We start from the raw sequence: 18,150 nt of genomic DNA on the forward strand, positions 1-18,150 counted from the left end.
TCATTTTTGTCATTTTTGTCATTTTTGTCATTTTTGTCATTTTTGTCATTTTTGTCATTTTTGTCATTTTTGTCATTTTTGTCATATTTGTCATTTTTGTCATTTTTGTCATTTTTTTCATTTTTGTCATTTTTGTCATTTTTGTCATTTTTATAATTTTTTTCATTTTTGTCATTTTTTTCATTTTTGTCATTTTTGTCATTTTTGTCATTTTTATCATTTTTGTCATTTTTGTCATTTTTGTCATTTTTGTCATTTTTGTCATTTTTGTCATTTTTGTCATTTTTGTCATTTTTGTCATTTTTGTCATTTTTGTCATTTTTGTCATTTTTGTCATTTTTGTCATTTTTGTCATTTTTGTCATTTTTGTCATTTTTGTCATTTTTGTCATTTTTGTCATTTTTGTCATTTTTGTCATTTTTGTCATTTTTGTCATTTTTGTCATTTTTGTCATTTTTGTCATTTTTGTCATTTTTGTCATTTTTGTCATTTTTGTCATTTTTGTCATTTTTGTCATTTTTGTCATTTTTGTCATTTTTGTCATTTTTGTCATTTTTGTCATTTTTGTCATTTTTGTCATTTTTGTCATTTTTGTCATTTTTGTCATTTTTGTCATTTTTGTCATTTTTGTCATTTTTGTCATTTTTGTCATTTTTGTCATTTTTGTCATTTTTGTCATTTTTGTCATTTTTGTCATTTTTGTCATTTTTGTCATTTTTGTCATTTTTGTCATTTTTGTCATTTTTGTCATTTTTGTGATTTTTGTCAATTTTGGCATTTTTGTCATTTTTGTCATTTTTGTCATTTTTGTAATTTTTGTCATTTTTGTCATTTTTGCCATTTTTGTCATTTTTGTCATTTTTGTCATTTTTTGCCATTTTTGTCATTTTTGTCGTTTTTGTTTAGTGTAATCGACACTGGTAGCAGAGTTCCAGTGTGCAGAAAAATAGATTCGGAAACGTGTTTCTTTAAAATTTTATTCCCATTCCGGGGAAAAGAGCTCGAAGCAGAATGAGTGCCTGCCTTCCTCGGAGTGCCGAAATAGAATAAGGAATGCTTCACTATTGCATGGAAGAGGATAAAGTACCTACCTCTTTCTCGGGGCAATAATAACTTTACTAGTTCTTCGTCAAAAAGGACTTGATTCCAAAATAATTTTGTAATTAACATAAAGACATATAGAGACATTTTGTCTCCAGGATGTTTCTTAACTTTGCAAACTAATCTCACGGCCTACTACATACAATTTGATAAAATGTTTTTTATTACGGGAAATTTCATAACTGCGCCCTTTTGAAAAAAAAAATCACCGGTTTGGTAGCACCAACTTCAAACCTGGATATTCCGGAGAGTATGTACCTACTCCAGTAGAGAGGCATAACACGATTCCGACATAAATCGGAAGCGGACACATTTCTGGTCGTTCAATGTTAGGTTAGGAGTAGCAGAAAAGCGAGTGATTCAGGCGAGGCGAATATTTCTTCACCGGTATACACGAGAGCTTAGAAGAGGAGCAGCACAAAAAATGTAGGTAGGTAATAGCAAATTTTGCTGCTCCTCCACCGTGTAGTCAGGCAGGTGACAAGCAGCGAAACACAATTTGTTTTCGGGAAATTCAATTTCCAGTGGGCGCGCAAAATTGTATAAATTTTCCAGCCAATGGATTATTTTTAAGGTAGGAGCAAAGAGATATGAAAACCCAGTTTGAAACTTTAACTTATCTCTAGAGTCTAGGGGAAAGTCGAAGGATATAGAGGAAAGGTGAAATGTATGCAGGATATGTTCTTTAACAAATACCTATAAATTTTACAAGAGTATTTCGTACTACTTTGAACATTTTCAAAACCTTTTTTTCAAAATGTAATTTTAAAACCCAGATGGATTTTGAAAACTTTTATCGGAACGATTTCAACAAAGATAAAAGCTATCTTTTTCAAATCCACAAAGGTAAATTTTTCATCAGAAGCAACTGCTAAATTATGTACCAAATGAACGAGCTTTTAAGAACTGAGGAAAAGATAAAGCAAACCCAGCGTAATTGTTGAATTAATTTTTCACTTCCTTTTGAGTTTCCTGTGCTCTTGTTTTCGAACCGGCGGAATGGAAAGTCGTAACAACAAAAACAAAAAGATTTCAACGAGTTCATCCCTCGGGAGACAGAACAGAAAAGATCGGCAGCAAAAATTACTTAACTTTTTCCATTACCGTTTAATGATACTGGGAAGGATGACAACCAGTTTTGGAAGAGTTTTCCATCGATGATTTTGGTGACATTGGTGCCAATGTTGCGACAGTTTCCGGTCGATTTAGCGATGGGGTCCAAATTGAACTCCCCTTTTCGTTCAAATGCCTTTTTAAAGTACACTCGTAAACACTCCATAGAATTGGAATTGGCTTCGTCATTCGTGAGGTTTCGATTTTTGTTGTTCACTACACCATTTTCAAATGTCAAATGGATAAACTCGGAATGCTGGCCGTGGTTCTATCGTCACGATTTTACGATGACACTTTGAAATCTAGGATAATTGCCCGTATTGTTGGTTGGGGCTGATTCGAATTGGCAGAAAAGTCAAAAACTCTCGAACAAAGTCCCCCCGATACCAGGATGTCTGTATGTGCATCGCAAAAGTAGGTTCTTCGAGTCAGTCGTTGAACGCATTCAGGGTGGCTTAAGAACTGTGTTGGTGCTGCTCGTAGAAACCCCAAACGAGTTCAGCAAAACTAAGAGAAAAAAATCGCCATTCCAGCGAAGAAATCCAGTTCGAGATTCACGTTCAAGGGTATTCCCGCATACTTCGCGCGGATCTTCGAATCGGGGCCTTTTTTGAGAAGTTGCACGAAGAACTGCAAGCAAGCGAAAAAAAAACTGGTTGGCCACAATTCTGACTTGGGATGGGAGATGTGGTGGGATTTGTTCCTTTCTCCGTCGAAGCAGGCGGCGATATTTTTTTTATCTATATCTCAGCCTCAGAAAGCCGGTTTTCGGTTGATCCATTTTCTTTGCGAATTTCGTGGAATCGAAGCTCGATCTAAGTGTCAGTTGAACCAATAATGTCTGAACTGGTCCCAGATGAGTTGGCACAAAATTATAAAGAAAAAGTGACACCTGACTGTTGTTAAACATTTGATAGAGCACGATTTCGTTTCAGGACTGGAGGAGAATCTGGAAGTGTTAATCGAGGAACAGACGCGTGCCCAGTTGCCCAGTTGTAATTTGAAAATTCGGTTATCTACTAGCTGCTGTTGGCAAACCAGAGCACGTGAGGTATTTCAAGCTGACATCCTCGCTAGGTTGTCGAACGCACAAAAATGTGACAATGAGTATCAAATGTTTTCGTTTGCGTTGCATTATTCAGAACTTTTCTCAGAAAATAGCTCAGGTGCAATCTATTTATTTGGTTTTAAGAAGTGCATAAGTAACTGCATTTTTTTTTTTTTTTCAAATTACCTTTATTTTTCAAATTACAATAATATGTTCACTTTTGTTGTTTTTGCTTATGGTTAGTTATAGTTTAATTACAAACAGCTTAGAAAAAATTCAAATGATTTCTGAAATGCTTTTCAAACAGGTGCTTGGAATCAAATCGCGCGTTTCTTAAAAAAAAAAATCCATTGCATTAAAATCCATTGTGCCGTATTCACATACTTAAGTCCGTTTTTTCAAAAGTTCCATTTAGGCCCAAAAAAGGCTTCGAGTTGTAGTTTAACAGAGTTTTATTTTTATTCAACAAATTGTTCATACTAGCTCAACATTCCTTCTCATATCTTATTTCAGAAATTCTCGCTAGAACGCGTTTGTTGCTCACCAGTATAGTCTTTAATTTTGGTTGAGTTTATTTTAATGTGGAATTGGGAAAAAATGCTTCAATATAAACGGAAATATTTGATATTACTGAATTTTATGAAGATTTTATAAACTACTCACAAGAATATCGGTATATCTAGTAGCACTGCGCGTAGCAATACATTTTCCGATTTTTTAAGAGAAGTAAAATGGAACTGTTTTGACCTGGTAAACTTTTACGGAGGCACTTAATCAAGAAAACACGACTTCACTATTGGTTTAAATGTTCTTGTTTATAAATTTCTTGTGAAGAATTTTCCCCTTTTCAAAAAAATTGCCAAATTTCCCGGGATGGATTTTTTATTTACGACTTTTACAAAAAAATTCTAACATGGACGTCTTATTTACCACGAGTTCCTCAATTTCGTTTTTTTTTATAGTTATCGGTGAAAAAGATTAATTCATTTTCATTTTCATCTGCGGTGTACCACGACCTTAATGATGAAAATAAAGGATTATTTTTAGTAACAAGACAAAAAAATATGAGAAAAAATCTTTCGATTTTGCCGCGGATCGATTTTGGCACCCGAAATGTTTGTGTCGCTTGCTAAAATCTCAATGAGTCGGTACTTTAATTTACAATCAGATTATATATGACCCATTCCAAGCACCCCTCAACTGGAGAACCGATTTTTATTTTTCATTATCCAAAAATAAATTACATAGCGTTAGAAAGGTTATTTCTTGAGTGTCATTTTTCATTAAAAGATTTTCAGCTACCTTTTTTTAGAATTGAGTATGTTAACGTTGAAATTTAAAAATTTGAGTATGAAATTAAATTGATTTTTGCAAATATTCTTTATTTATAACATAACTTTGTCAAAAATCTAGCTATGTCAAAAAAAATTATTGCAAAATGATGGTAGAAAAGCCATCTTTTAAGCATTATATAAGATAAATAACAGTCACTGCAAGTTGACGCTCTAGAATCGTTGATAAAGCTATCTATTTTTAAGCGTTGTGACGTCACGAAAATTCTACTGTTTTAAAATTTATGATTTACAGAAATTTCACATATTGTCGAAAATTCGAGGTCTCTTCAAATTTTTTGAGTGGAATTTAATGCAATTTTTAGATTGAAAATCGGTTTAGCAGGTTGTGAGTTGCACCCGGGTAAAGAATGCGTAGTGACGTCACGAAAATGTATTTACTTTTTTTCGAAAACGTTCAAGACTTTTTACTTCAACACTATGATAGTATTTCTTCAATACAAGTTCAACACAACAATGTGCTTCAATAAACGAATTCTATTATCAAGTTTTTGAAAAAACTAAATTTTTTTTTGCATAAACTCAGTTGTTTTCAAACATTTCTGATAAAACATATAAAACATCGCTTAAAAACGCTTGATTCAAGAATAAACAAACTATCATACAAATGAAATCATCATCGATTTTGTAAAAGAATATTTGTGAATCATAAATCAGGTAGTTATCTGTGATTTGAACAAAAATCTTGCAAAAGATCAAGTTCTTCATACATCTATGTATGTTAGATTGAAAAACACCGCAATTAGCTTCTATTTCTTTCTGGCATTATGTTCAAACAAAATAAGTTCCATGAAATAAATGTAATGAGATTCAAAAGTTCTTTGAACATGGTAAACTTATAGATTAACTTTTTTCATGAAAAAAATCATAAGATTTTCATAGAAAATTAATAAATAAAATTAATTAAATTATTTTAATAAAAAACTGCCCTTATTGAAATTTCCACCTCAAAGAATGTCACTAGAAAATCCAAATCGAACCCCGTGTTCACATAAAATCTCACAAAAGAGACTTTGAACTGAATTACAAAATTAAATAAATTCAAATATGTACTAGCACAAGGTCTGCAAAATTTGGGCCAGATTATTCTAAGGAAAGGGGTTGCGCAACGCACCTGAAGTTTGTATGGAATTATGTAGATTTTGTTCGGCATGATAAAAAAAACTGTTTTTCGTCAATAATTTAGATATTTATCAACCAATTTTTCTTTTAATTTGAGTATTTTAAAGCTTTGATTATGACAATATTTCATCTGAGGAACGCGTTTCGATTAGAGTTATCATAATACAGCTATAACGTTCAAAATAAGCGTCGATTAACGATCATTCAGGTATTTTTTGTATTTGACCCATCGAAAGCTAATTTTTGAAACTCAAAAACCTTTTTAACTAAACCATTTTTAAAATGGGATCTTAAGATAAACTATTTGTCATAATGAAAGTTTTGTGAATGACTATAATTAAAACAAATCAGCCGATAGGGACTTCAGAAATTGGTGCATAACTTGGTTTTCATGTCTTTCCAAACCCAATTTCTCCTAATTCCATACAAATTTTAGGCTCATTGTGCCCTCTATTTCCTTGGGCCAATCCCCAAATTTGGCACTGGATTTTGTGTTAGGCCTAAGATCTATTTAAGCTTGCAACTTATAAGATTTTTATTAGATGGCTGATTTAGGCACTCTAGTGACGATTAACTATCTTTGACAAGATCGAAGGCTTTGAAATTATTATTTATTTTTCCTTTCCTTTGCAATTGAAGATTAAAAAGATTCAGAAACACATTTCATTGCTTTTACGAATAAATATTTTCTAGTTTAAGTTTTGTCCTAAATAATATTCACATGATCGCACAAAAAAAACTTCGAATGAAATGGATGTTAACAGTGTTGTAAACCTTATCTGCTTATATGGGCCTTTGAGATTTAATTCCTTTTAATTTTTGGGAATAAATGGATCGATTTCATCACCAAATCACATTATTTATTAATGAAATGAATTTGCGGCTTTATCGGTGAGAATTAAAGAGTTGAAATGAAAGACGGATAGAAGAACAGAAGAAAATTCTAAGGTGGTGAAAAGAGCGAAGAGCATTTGAAATAGAAGCTTGACCACATGCTAAATTCTTTGTCCCACATCAATTAACTGTATTGAAGAAGTAGTACCCAATAGAGAAGGCACTACATTTTTCGATACAGTTAATTATGGATGGTTCGACCGCCATGTGAGTGTGCACATGTGCCGAACGGACAAAAAATTTAGCATGTGGTTGCTCTGTTAAGTCTTCTATTGTGCGATATCGTTCCATCGATGGCTAGGTAGATTTCTTATTTTCGTTTTGTGCGGATGTTCCAACTGGATTGAGTTGTCGCATACGGTCAACGGTGCCTTCTCTATTGGGTACTACTTCTTCAATACAGTTAATTGATGTGGGACAAAGAATTTAGCATGTGGTCAAGCTTCTATTTCAAATGCTCTTCGCTCTTTTCACCACCTTAGAATTTTCTTCTGTTCTTCTATCCGTCTTTCATTTCAACTCTTTAATTCTCACCGATAAAGCCGCAAATTCATTTCATAAAACAAATTCACGGTGATTTCTCCTCTTAAAATAATTATTTATTAAGTTTTTAAGCATTTTAAGTAAATTAAGCATTCATTTTAAGATTATGCTTTGATTTATTTCATGTAGCTAACCATAAAATTTCGTGACGTCACAACGCTTTGCAAAACCCTGCTTAAAAAAAAATGGTGCATTGTGACGTCACGAAACTGAATCGCTCTTAAATGAATTGAAATCAAAATTTGAAAAAATCAATAACAGCGATTTGTTGGTTGTAATGAATCGATACTTTCCTGAAATTTTCATAAAATTTGATCAAATTGAAGAGCAGAAAAATGCGGCGCTGTAAAAAAAACTGAAAAGTGGAAAAAGAGGCGCGTTGTGACGTCACGATTCCTTTTGCTTATATTTTGTTAACTTTTTATTCAATACAAAAACTTTTGGTTTCAAATTGTAGAGAATTAAATTTTGACCTTATAATGTACGATTTTCAACAATGTGCGATATGACCTGTAAAACTTACATACAATATACCAAAAAATTGTTTTGCAAACGTTGTGACGTCACGCTGGAATGGGTCATATACAGACTCAAAAATAAAAATCTATTTCGAAAAACGTTGACATTGTACTTATGATTCATAATCAGTATAAAAAGTCAAAATTCAGCTCCAAAACATCTTGTAGGAATAATAACATGTCGCTGTGATTTGAATTCCTTGAAAATAAACCAAATCATCTTGAATTCATGTTAAAATTAAAAACTTAGAACTTGAGTTCCAGTAAAATCTGTACAGAGTTTTAATAATTCTACGATTCAGGGCAGAATATTCGGCCATAAAATTTTAAACATGAAATACAAGATTTGATAGAAAATCTCTGAATTTTTCAAACATGTATTGAAGCTCTGTGTAAGAGATTTATATTCATTTCATAAATCAATTCACAAAACAACTTTAATTTACTCGAAGTTTATATGAGACTTTTGAATCGTGTCTCAATTTCATTTAAGAATTTTTTAAACTAACGATGGTAGAGTATTTTTGAAGATGTATTTGATATCCAATTTTATTACCTAAACCAGTGGTCGGCAACCAGCGGCTCGCGAGCCACATACGACTCTTTGGATGGGAAATTATGGCTCTTTTAAGTCAATATTAGATATTGATTATTTCTCTCAAATTTATACCTACTTAAAACTGAGCTAAACCAACAAATAAGCCCTAGCATGTGGAAAACCTGATACAAATTGCCTTAATTTTCAGAAAATTAAAAATGGGTATGAATACCAAATCAAAATAAACATAATTAACTTTGACGAGAAGCATTTTTTTATATTAAATTAATATTACAAGAATGAATATCAAATTAAAGTTTGTAAACAAACATTAAGACAAGAGAAAAAAAAATTCAATTCGAAATCAGAAATGCAAAATAGTTCAATTGAAAAATAACTCTTATGGAACTTTTTCAGGACTCTTTTTTTTGTAAATCTTTATTTGAAACGGCTCAATTTTTCAGGACTCTTAAGAAACTTTAGACCTTTTTTCAAACTCATTGAGGACTCGTGAGATTGATCTGGGACTGTTTATAAATATGTCTTGTTAAGAACTTGTTAAGACTCTCTGTGAGAAATTCATGGCTCTCAGGAGCCCTTTTTGAGACTCTTTTGAGTTTCTTTTGGCAATATTTTGGACACTTTTGAGTTTGTTAGACCTTTAGACACCTTAAGACTTTTATGAGACTATAGTTTGAAAACTCTCTTAACTTTTTTAAAGTTTGTTTAGAGATTTTTCTGACTGTTGTGAGGCGGATTCAAAACTCTTTTGAGACTCTTTTACAGTTTTTTTGAGACTCTTGAGACACTTTAGGTTAACTTTTACATTGTTCTGAGACTCTTTAAGGAATTTTTGAGACTCTTTGAGAACTTTCCCAGAGACGACTGAAAATCATTTGAGTCCATTTTTTGAAGATTTCTTTGACTTTCTTTTGAATCAGAAATCATCAAAAATGTTGTTTTCAAACCATTTTCAAACTCTTTTGAGCCATAGTTTAAGCCTCTTCTAAGACTCTCTCAAGACACTACGGTGTCTATTGTGGGACTTTATCAATACTCTTCTTAAAATTCGTTTTTTTTTTTGTAGGAATCTAAATATGAAGAACTTTAGAATCAGAAAACACAAGTTGATAATTTTAGTTTATAAGCAAAAAAAATATTTGTATAAATATTTTTTTGGTGTTTCTGTTTTATTCTAGTTTCCAAAATTTAAAGAAGAAAAGCTAACGTTCTCATAAGTTTTCTCGAACAAATAACATAGTAGTATTGTAATATGTATTTTATTGCAGGAATTCATCCACAACTTGTTTTCAAAATATTTATTACGTAATCTTTTAGTTTTAGAGTAAAAAAAACTCACAAATTTAACAAAACATTTCTGAGTTTCTTATATATGAGATTGCTCTTGGATTCTATAAACTATTTTCGGCGAGTTTTAATATTCAAAAACCAATCTTTATCATAATTCTAATTTTAATGTTTTAGTTAAAACATGCAAATTACTGGCCACCGTGTTAACTGCATTTGTTTGCCAATGTCTGGGTTAATTTAGCAATGATCAAAGCCTATCGAAAAATAATGGGTTTTTTTTAGGTAAACACTACTTAAACATCTCAAGTGGTCCAATCCTGAGGAAGAAATTAATAAAAAGTTTTTTTTTGTAAAGAAGAAGCTGTAGCAAAATGTGTACAGAATTTAATGAACAGTGTAAGGCTGAAAAAGCGATTGTATGGATATGGTATTTAATTAGAATGAAGTAAATATGCTCACTGATTCCTAATATTTTGTTGCCTGAAAATTTGAAAAGGATCGGTCAACTAGGTTTTTTTTCTAAAGCGTTTTTCCCGTGATGCAGTTTAAGTCGGGACTGGCATTAAAATAAATAAAATAAATGCTCAGATGACGTAATTTCCGGTAAATATTATAGTATTTCGATAATAATTACAGTTAATTCGATAAAATCAACCGGTTGTTCCGATAAAAAAATCGCGATGTTTCGGTAAAAGTGATAGATATTTCAGTTATAATTACATGTATTTCGGCTGTAATTTCAACTATTTTGGTAAACTCTAGCGGTTTTCGGAATAAAGTTTTCGGTTAAAATCTACCGGCATTTCGGTAATAAACACTACCAGGTTGTCAACAAGCTACCACGTTGACAGCAGTCAAAATATTGACAGATGATCTTAGCTGTCACTTTTCGGCCATGAAAACACCCAGCACCCCATCAAACATTAAATCGTATCAGAAATGATAACTTAAGTCGTTTGTAATGGTGCTCCGAATCGCAATTCCAACTGCATAGTAAAAAGATCGTATAAAATGGCGTCTGAAGTCAGTTTAAATCGGATATGATACAAAGTTTAAAATGATTTCATGTGTGAAAATCATCGTCATGTTCTCTCCTGCAACCAGCAGAGAATCCAAATGATTAAAAATCAGTTGGGAATTGAATGATATTGACCCTGGAGAAAGCATTGGAAAATATTGTCGCCGGCAACGTTTTGTAGGCTATGAAATCAAAATTTTGAGCTCTCTTGCATTTTTCCAATCAGTTATGTCAACCTTCCAGATTTTGTCTGGATTTCAAGACTTTTTGGTCTTCCACCCGATATTTTGTCAGTTTTCCAGACTTCCAGACTTTTGTCATTTCTTCCAGATGGTTTATCAACAAAACCATGGTTTATCAACAAAATAAAAATAATTCAAAATTTTGTTATGGTACAGAGTGATGAGAATTAAGATTTAGGAAGTATGAAGGGATTTTTTGAGAGTGACATTCTGCGAAAATATATGTGAAACAGGGCGTTGAGGACAGCACATTGAGGCCCATATAATTGATAGTGACATAAATATCGCAGTATATTATCGCCAACTTTCAAAAAAAAGTTGACTTACAAAAAAGAATTTTCCTGACATTTTTTTCTATATTTTTCAGATTTTTTTTGAAAAACAGTTGGTAACTCTACTTCCAATAGGTACGAATAAGGTGTCGGATAACGCCCAATTGGTGTAGTTTTCGTCGTATAAATGAAATTTATGAATGTATATTGCCTCTCTTTTGGTAGGTAATTGCTGTTTTCTCAACTTTTACACGATCTTTCTTTAATGTATATGAGCGTATATCAAAACAGCATAAGAATATAGCTACAAAAATGTTTGCTGGCACAATGACTACAGCTGTTTACCTCCAAGAGTTTCATCAAAGCAATCGAGAGATTCCTTTTAATTCTACCACGGTAAATGAAAAGTTCATATACCGGTATTTCGATAGCAACTTACTACCTTCTTCGGTGAGCGTTTTCGATTGACTGTCCTAATCATTTCAAGTAATAAAAAAAAAACAATTCAATCTAAAAATATGATACTAATTGAGACAAAAAAAGTTCTTCTGCTTCAATTATTTCATCAGAGGATGGTTAAAAAAGTTTTGCCGCATTCCCATGAATATGGAGTGTTTGTCATTGAGTGATTAATTCACACCTCCTAAAAAGTAATTCAAAATAGTTCAAGAAAACTTTACTCTTTTAACGAAAGATTATTTTTATTTATAATGGGTATAGGAATCGCAGCCGCAGTAGAATGATTTCAATTTGAATAAACTGGCTAAGAGACTTTAATCTAAACTAAAAAAAATCCCAAGAGTCTCAGAATTACTAAAAAAAATTGTTCAACAACTTTTTTTCTTTAAAAAATGATTTTGATGTTCTTACTAAGACAGACATCACTTTTCACCGGTAAGGCCGATAAATTAAGTAACCAACATAAATTACTGAGATTTATCTCTTCATAAAAAAGGGATTCCTGAATTCGTCAAAAGTCTTAAATGGTTTGCTCAAACACGGACATCTATGGTAATGAACCTATCATGGCACCTCCTTATTGTCGGATTCACTAAGGCCATTGGCGGATTCTCCTAAGGCATCTTCCCGACAACCACTTGGAAAACGTTTTACACACTCAACTAGAATAATTCATTTCGATGTATATATCGATCAAAATGTTTAACAATTATTTTAAACTATTCAGTTCCGCTATTGTTCATCTGTATCCTACACCTATGATGTTGGGATAAACAAACCGGTTCAGTAACAAAGAACATGAGAAAAGATTTAGTTATTATAACTCTTTAAGCTTCTAACTTCATCTTCATATCTCTCTATATCGAACAAACATTTCAAGAAATTGGGATTCATAAAACAAATTTTGAACAGAAATCAACCTGATATACCATCCTTATCAATATTTAAAACTTTTTTTGTTCGATAAATGTCTGAAATAGTTCCGAAACGGAACATACATTGCTTTTTTGTTTTTGATCTCATCATGAAATTTAAAACTTTATCAATAATTCATCAACTGAACAGGTGGATCCAATAGGTGCAGGTATGAATAATAATCGTAAAAAAAATCATTAAAAATTGCAACGCAAAACTTTCCTCATGCGTTAATCCAAAGGTGATTTACATTGGGTTAATTTTTTTTTTTTTTTTCATTTATTCCCCGCACCTTCCGGTTTTCATTTGATTTTAATCATGATCAAAATTCAAAAGATAGCAACTACTGCATTAATTTGCAACCAACTCATGAGGATGTGATTTGTTTTAACGAGCTATTTCGAACAATGAATGTGCTGTTCATCCCTTGGGGTTGAGATCAAAAGCTGGGGCGTTTACCATAAACGGTTGAAATTGTTCAAATTTACATGTTAACGAGTCTATTTGGTATGTAAATGACAAGTACAACATGCTTCAATGTGTTCTAAGTAAGTGAGCCGAAAGTTCCCCAGGGATCAATTCTGACACCTTTGATTTTAAAAGTGTGCATGAAAATGGAAGTTAATCATCAAAGTAAGCGTTGAAATGATTTTTAATTTTTGCAAACTCTTGTTCAACTTTCACCTACCTCGTTTGTTGTTTTATTCGGTGTCCAATCACGGGAACTAAGTTGACATCCGATGAAAACTCTCGGCCTATTTGTTTCTGGTCACACCACACCACTTATTTAATTTCGACACACTGCACACACGCTTTTTGGCTGCCTTATGTTTTGATTTGTTTTCTTATTTCTTTTCCTAGTTTGCTCTCGTTGCTATTACACCAGCTCTTTCTCTCGCTAACTAGAAGTTTTTTGGAGTTGATTTTATCCGTTCTCTTTGTTTGTAGAATGATATGAACCTTCCTAGATACGTGCGTTTCTACTATGTTGATATGAACTGTGTATGCGGTGCTTTTCTGTCCACCTGGCTTATTTTCCACTCACATACGGTGCCAACTCACTCCAATCGGTGCTGTTTTTCTTTTTATATCACAAACGTAGGTTGCTAGCGGTGTGAAGAAACAGAAAATCGATATCAAACAATTTTTCTCCGTTTTCGGGATAAATTGTGCTCTCTCACGATTTCTCCGATAAACACAGCTGGAATCTGACGAAAATTAGGAACGAATTCATCATTGAAAACATATTTTTATTGTCTGTGGCAAGTGGTCAATTGGGTAGCTTTGACGTTTCGCTGAAACAAATCCATTGCGTCAATGCTGCCAATTTTCCGCTTACTGAGATTGCTCTCTGCCGTTACTCTGTTCAAGAGCCTCCTCTGATGGTGCAAAAGGATGACACCTGAGTCCACCAACATAAGCACTCACACAAAAGCGTTTAATAATATGCCTGTACCCGATAGAGAAAAACCAAAACTAAAACAGACCACAAAAATGAGTCCAATAACCCGTATATTGAGCAATACAAGTTATTTTTACCGAGCCAAACGATGGACACCTTGGCATAGATTTAAGACAAAAACGGAGCCTCGTTTAAACTGGAAGCTGACGATGGGACAAATTAACGGAGTCTGTCATTAGCATCCGCATTTAATTTTTAAGTTATGTTTACTTTCTTTTTTGGAATGGATGTGGAAAAAATAATAAACGCATCCAATGAGGGGACATTACGACTGGCCACGAACAGAAGACCATCGAATGGTTCACAGTGTAAATCCAAGCTCTTCTTGCGTGATTGCAAAGGTAAACAAAGAATGTAAACCGAGAGTGGTGTGTTGAGATAAAACAACACACACAATTTCCAAGTCGGGTCTCAGGATTAAAGAAACGACGAGAAAGATGAGAAAAGAGGTAACGCAAAGATCGAACAAAACCTGATTTTTAGGAGTTCCATTGTCGGATGATTAAACTTTCCTAGTGGAAGTAGGGTAACAGAGGCAAAAAGAAAACCCGACCAACCAGCCAGACAGCGTAGACTACTAAAGTTTGCACTTAAAAAAAAGTCCGGAGAAATGTTACACCCATACGTGACCACCATCGCCAAACAGGTAAGCAAGCACCTCGCGCGATTGATTCCTGTTCTTCTTCCCCAGACAAACACTTGCTGTTCTTCTGTATCTGAGATTTCTTTTTATTTATTCCTTCCCCAAACCCCAACACAACACACAAAACAGTAATACAGTAGCTTCTGATTGAAATTCTACTGCATTCAACTGTAGAAGATTTCCTGCTAGATCATTCTCAGTAGGCTGTGCCTCGCCTTCTTCGATGAGTTGATCACCCAAAAACACCCAAAACAAGTAAAAACCCCCAACTAGGTGGCTTACTTTGATCTTCCACGGACGGGAGCTCAGAAAAATCTCCAAAAGAAAACTATTTCAAATGTTGCAAAGCAGACACACTGAAGCGGCCACCCCCGTTAGCCGCGCGGAAGAGCCGAGCCGATGAGCGCACAAGAGACCGTGTAGAGAACCCGAACGATAGCGAGCGACTGCCGTCAACAGTTATTGGACTCGGGGAATACACCAACCAAACCAACCCAATCCAACAGTCAGTGAAGAGAATTACCATCATTGGTGCTGCTTCTGCCTTTTTTACGGAACAAATTGGAAGGTCGGGGATTCGGAGCATCATCCGTGATATGCTGACGGACGGACGGACGGTCGATGATGATGGTTTTAAAACACCTTCAGTCAGCGGGGCTGTTTAAGCTCTTCTGTTATGCTATCCGAAGAGTAACAAACGAGCCCCACCGAAGAGAGTTTTCAGGCTTTTCCCTTCCGCACGAGAAAATGAGAGAGAACGGAGCGAGCGAAACTGTCAAAAACTGGATAAAACGGTGGTCAACAAAATGCTTGCGAAGCTCTCTGAAGGCAATGGAGCGGGTGGAAAATCCATTGGAAGATAACACGCTAGTCCAAACTAACACAAATGGGACCGAACTAGACTTCAACAAATCGCTCCTATCATCATCAATCGGTTGGTGAGCAGCAGCAAATTCAATAAAGAGAGGTCTCATTATTGGATAAGCACTGTAAACAAGAGCGTATGGTCTGTCTAGTTCTCTATTTTTCTCTTCCAGATTCAATAACATCATGCCGGTGTCTTAGCATCGTTTTAGAATATGGTCTTTTAATTACTTTTTATTGAAAAAAAAATGCCTTTTTTAAATTAGTTAGGATTCTTATTTATGAAAGTTTTTCTCAACTTTTATTTTACTTGTTTCTAGAAATAAATCATTATTTTTATCATTAATGTCAATTTACGTTATTTTTGACGAGGAAGAATAACCCTAACGGGTTAAACTCCTATCAAAATAGAAAAAAAAGTTATTTTTAGACAATTTTAAGTCATTATTATTTTTATAAGGTTTAAGCAACATTTAGCAGTTTTTCTATTATTTTTTTTTATAATATTTAATAAAACTTGTATTTGTTTTTTATTGAATTTATAATTCTTTTTGTATTTTTGAGTACACTTGATTAGAAAAGTTATTTTTTGTTATTTTTAGTTTTATGTATGTATTTTTTTTTCAAATTTTATTGTATTTTATTTTTGTATTTTTGTAATTCTTGTTATATTTTATCAAATTATTTTATTTTTCTTGAAACTATGCATTTCTAAAAAAAAATTATTTGAAATTATTTTTAAAAATACCTTGACAACGAAAACATCTTTTCACTAAAATAAAATCAACCGCCATATTTTCCCAACCCTTGTCAGTTCCTTTTACCATTGTAACTAACTACGGTTGTCCTACCCTAAAGCTCCAGAGCTCCAAAGTGAAAGCTTCATCAAACGATACTTTCGATCGATACAAAATGATATGGCTCTCTCAAAAAAAAAATGCTACTGACATCTACTGGAACCATTTGGAACCAAACGACCGAATGTGCTCTCTCGCCAATGGAGAGATTTGAGTACGCTTGGGTAAAGAAGGGCGCATGTTCCCACCAGAAGTTAAACAAAAACGTGCTTTACTTTTAATTCTTTTCAAACATCTTTTCAGACATGTATATTTTAATTATTTTCAATCATCTTTCCAGGAGTAGTACTCATGCTAAAGCGTTGAACTTTTTTTTTCAAATTACAGATATGTTTGCGCTGCAGTCGAATTACTATTCCTAAGAATAGGTCGTAGTAGGCGTTGACTTTGTTTTTGAACACGTGTTTTTTTTGACGTCAGCAAGCACTTCTTAAAGTTTTATCAACGAATAATAAACATTAACTTTTTGAACTCTTCAAAGTAGCCACATGCTACCTGATATGAAAAGGCGAATGAGACAATCAAACAAAGCAGCAGTTTTCCTCTTTTTCCACACCCTAGGCTGCCCCTACTTTCATAACAGTCCCATATGCAAAAACAAGCAAGCGAGAAAATCAGGTTTTTCTGTTTCGGAATATATTTTCAAAATGTGACCACAACTTTCAGCATAAACGAAAATCTTTTAATGGAATGTGTTCTAGGTTGTCATAATAAATCGTAAGACCTGAAATTTTCGAAATTGGGTAATTGGTAAGGTCAGGAGCACCATTTTTATTCGTTATGGGAACGTATGCGAGCATATTTGAGACCTATTTCAAATCTATCCGCATAACAGTGATTATTTTTACGATTTTTTTATTGCATCTGATAGTTTTTCACTCAGAAAGACATTCCTTCCTTCTTAATGGCCTGCTTTTGAAAACAAGTATGTATGTATGTATGTATAAATCCACCTTGGGTTTGCGGCAGCGCCGCAGTTATGGCCAAGAAAATAACCCACGCGACCATCTTGGCTACCACGCAATACAGTCATAGCCCCTCTATGAGACTTTTAAGGGAATGGAATCGCAAGCAGAGGCACTTACGGTATCCAGGGTTAAAGGGGAAAAAGTCTCGAGAAGCTATAACCGTGTTGTTGACTAACCAAGATAGCATGCAAATTATAATCCCGCCGCCAAGGCTTCCGAAAAAAGAGTGCGTCCTTCTTTTACAAAAAGTAATCAAATACGATCATTTTCTCAACCATGCCAAATTCCCTTGACATAAATTAAGAAACGTCAAGTATTCGAAACGGGTAACAAGCACATACTGCTACCCGCTCCTTTTGCAAAACAAAGATACCCTGATGCCCCTAACCCATTTTTCGCTTATTAAATGTGCATTTATGTAATATAATATAATAAATATAATATAAAACAATATAATATAATATAATATAATATAATATAATATAAAACAATATAATATAATATAAAACAATATAATATCTATAGAATATGATATAATATAATATGAGATAAGAATGTGCTACACTAAAAAGGTACATTTATTGTTTCCTGAAAAAGATAAAATACAGTGAATCATTCATCACTCAAAAGAATAATATATTCAAATATCAATACAATTAATTCTATAATCTGTAGGATACAAGAAAGGTGATAAGCTAAATATTATTAATCAAAGCGATCGAGATCTGAAATAAAGAGTTGATCAATTATGGAAAACTAAACCTTTTATTTTAGTTATAGAATGAATAGTAATATCAGCTAATCAATCAATTTCTTCGTAACTTCAACTGGAATTTGAAGAGGTTAATATTTCAGTTTAGGTGCTGTAATTTGGATTCGCCAATTCTACTTATCTGAAATCAAGGGCATT

The 18,150-nt window shown here is 33.3% G+C and overlaps 1 protein-coding gene across 4 annotated transcripts in view; it reads right to left on the reverse strand.

Annotated features, from left to right (window-relative positions):
- The window catches only part of LOC129743854 (putative polypeptide N-acetylgalactosaminyltransferase 9), a 207,745-nt gene extending 192,742 nt beyond the window's left edge, over positions 1-15,003 (reverse strand). For 2 of the 4 annotated variants that reach the window (XM_055736060.1, XM_055736059.1), the window contains exons 1-2: positions 14,834-15,003; positions 13,135-13,552 (exon numbers count right to left, since the gene is read on the reverse strand). The gene's annotated coding sequence lies outside the window, so the exon portion shown is untranslated. The remainder of the gene's footprint in view (positions 1-13,134; positions 13,553-14,833) is intronic. The other 2 variants (XM_055736063.1, XM_055736062.1) reach the window with 2 other exon arrangements.
- Positions 15,004-18,150: the final 3,147 nt, after the last annotated feature.

The sequence above is a fragment of the Uranotaenia lowii genome, chromosome 2, assembly GCF_029784155.1.
Source record: "Uranotaenia lowii strain MFRU-FL chromosome 2, ASM2978415v1, whole genome shotgun sequence".
In the NCBI taxonomy this organism is placed as follows: domain Eukaryota; kingdom Metazoa; phylum Arthropoda; class Insecta; order Diptera; family Culicidae; genus Uranotaenia; species Uranotaenia lowii.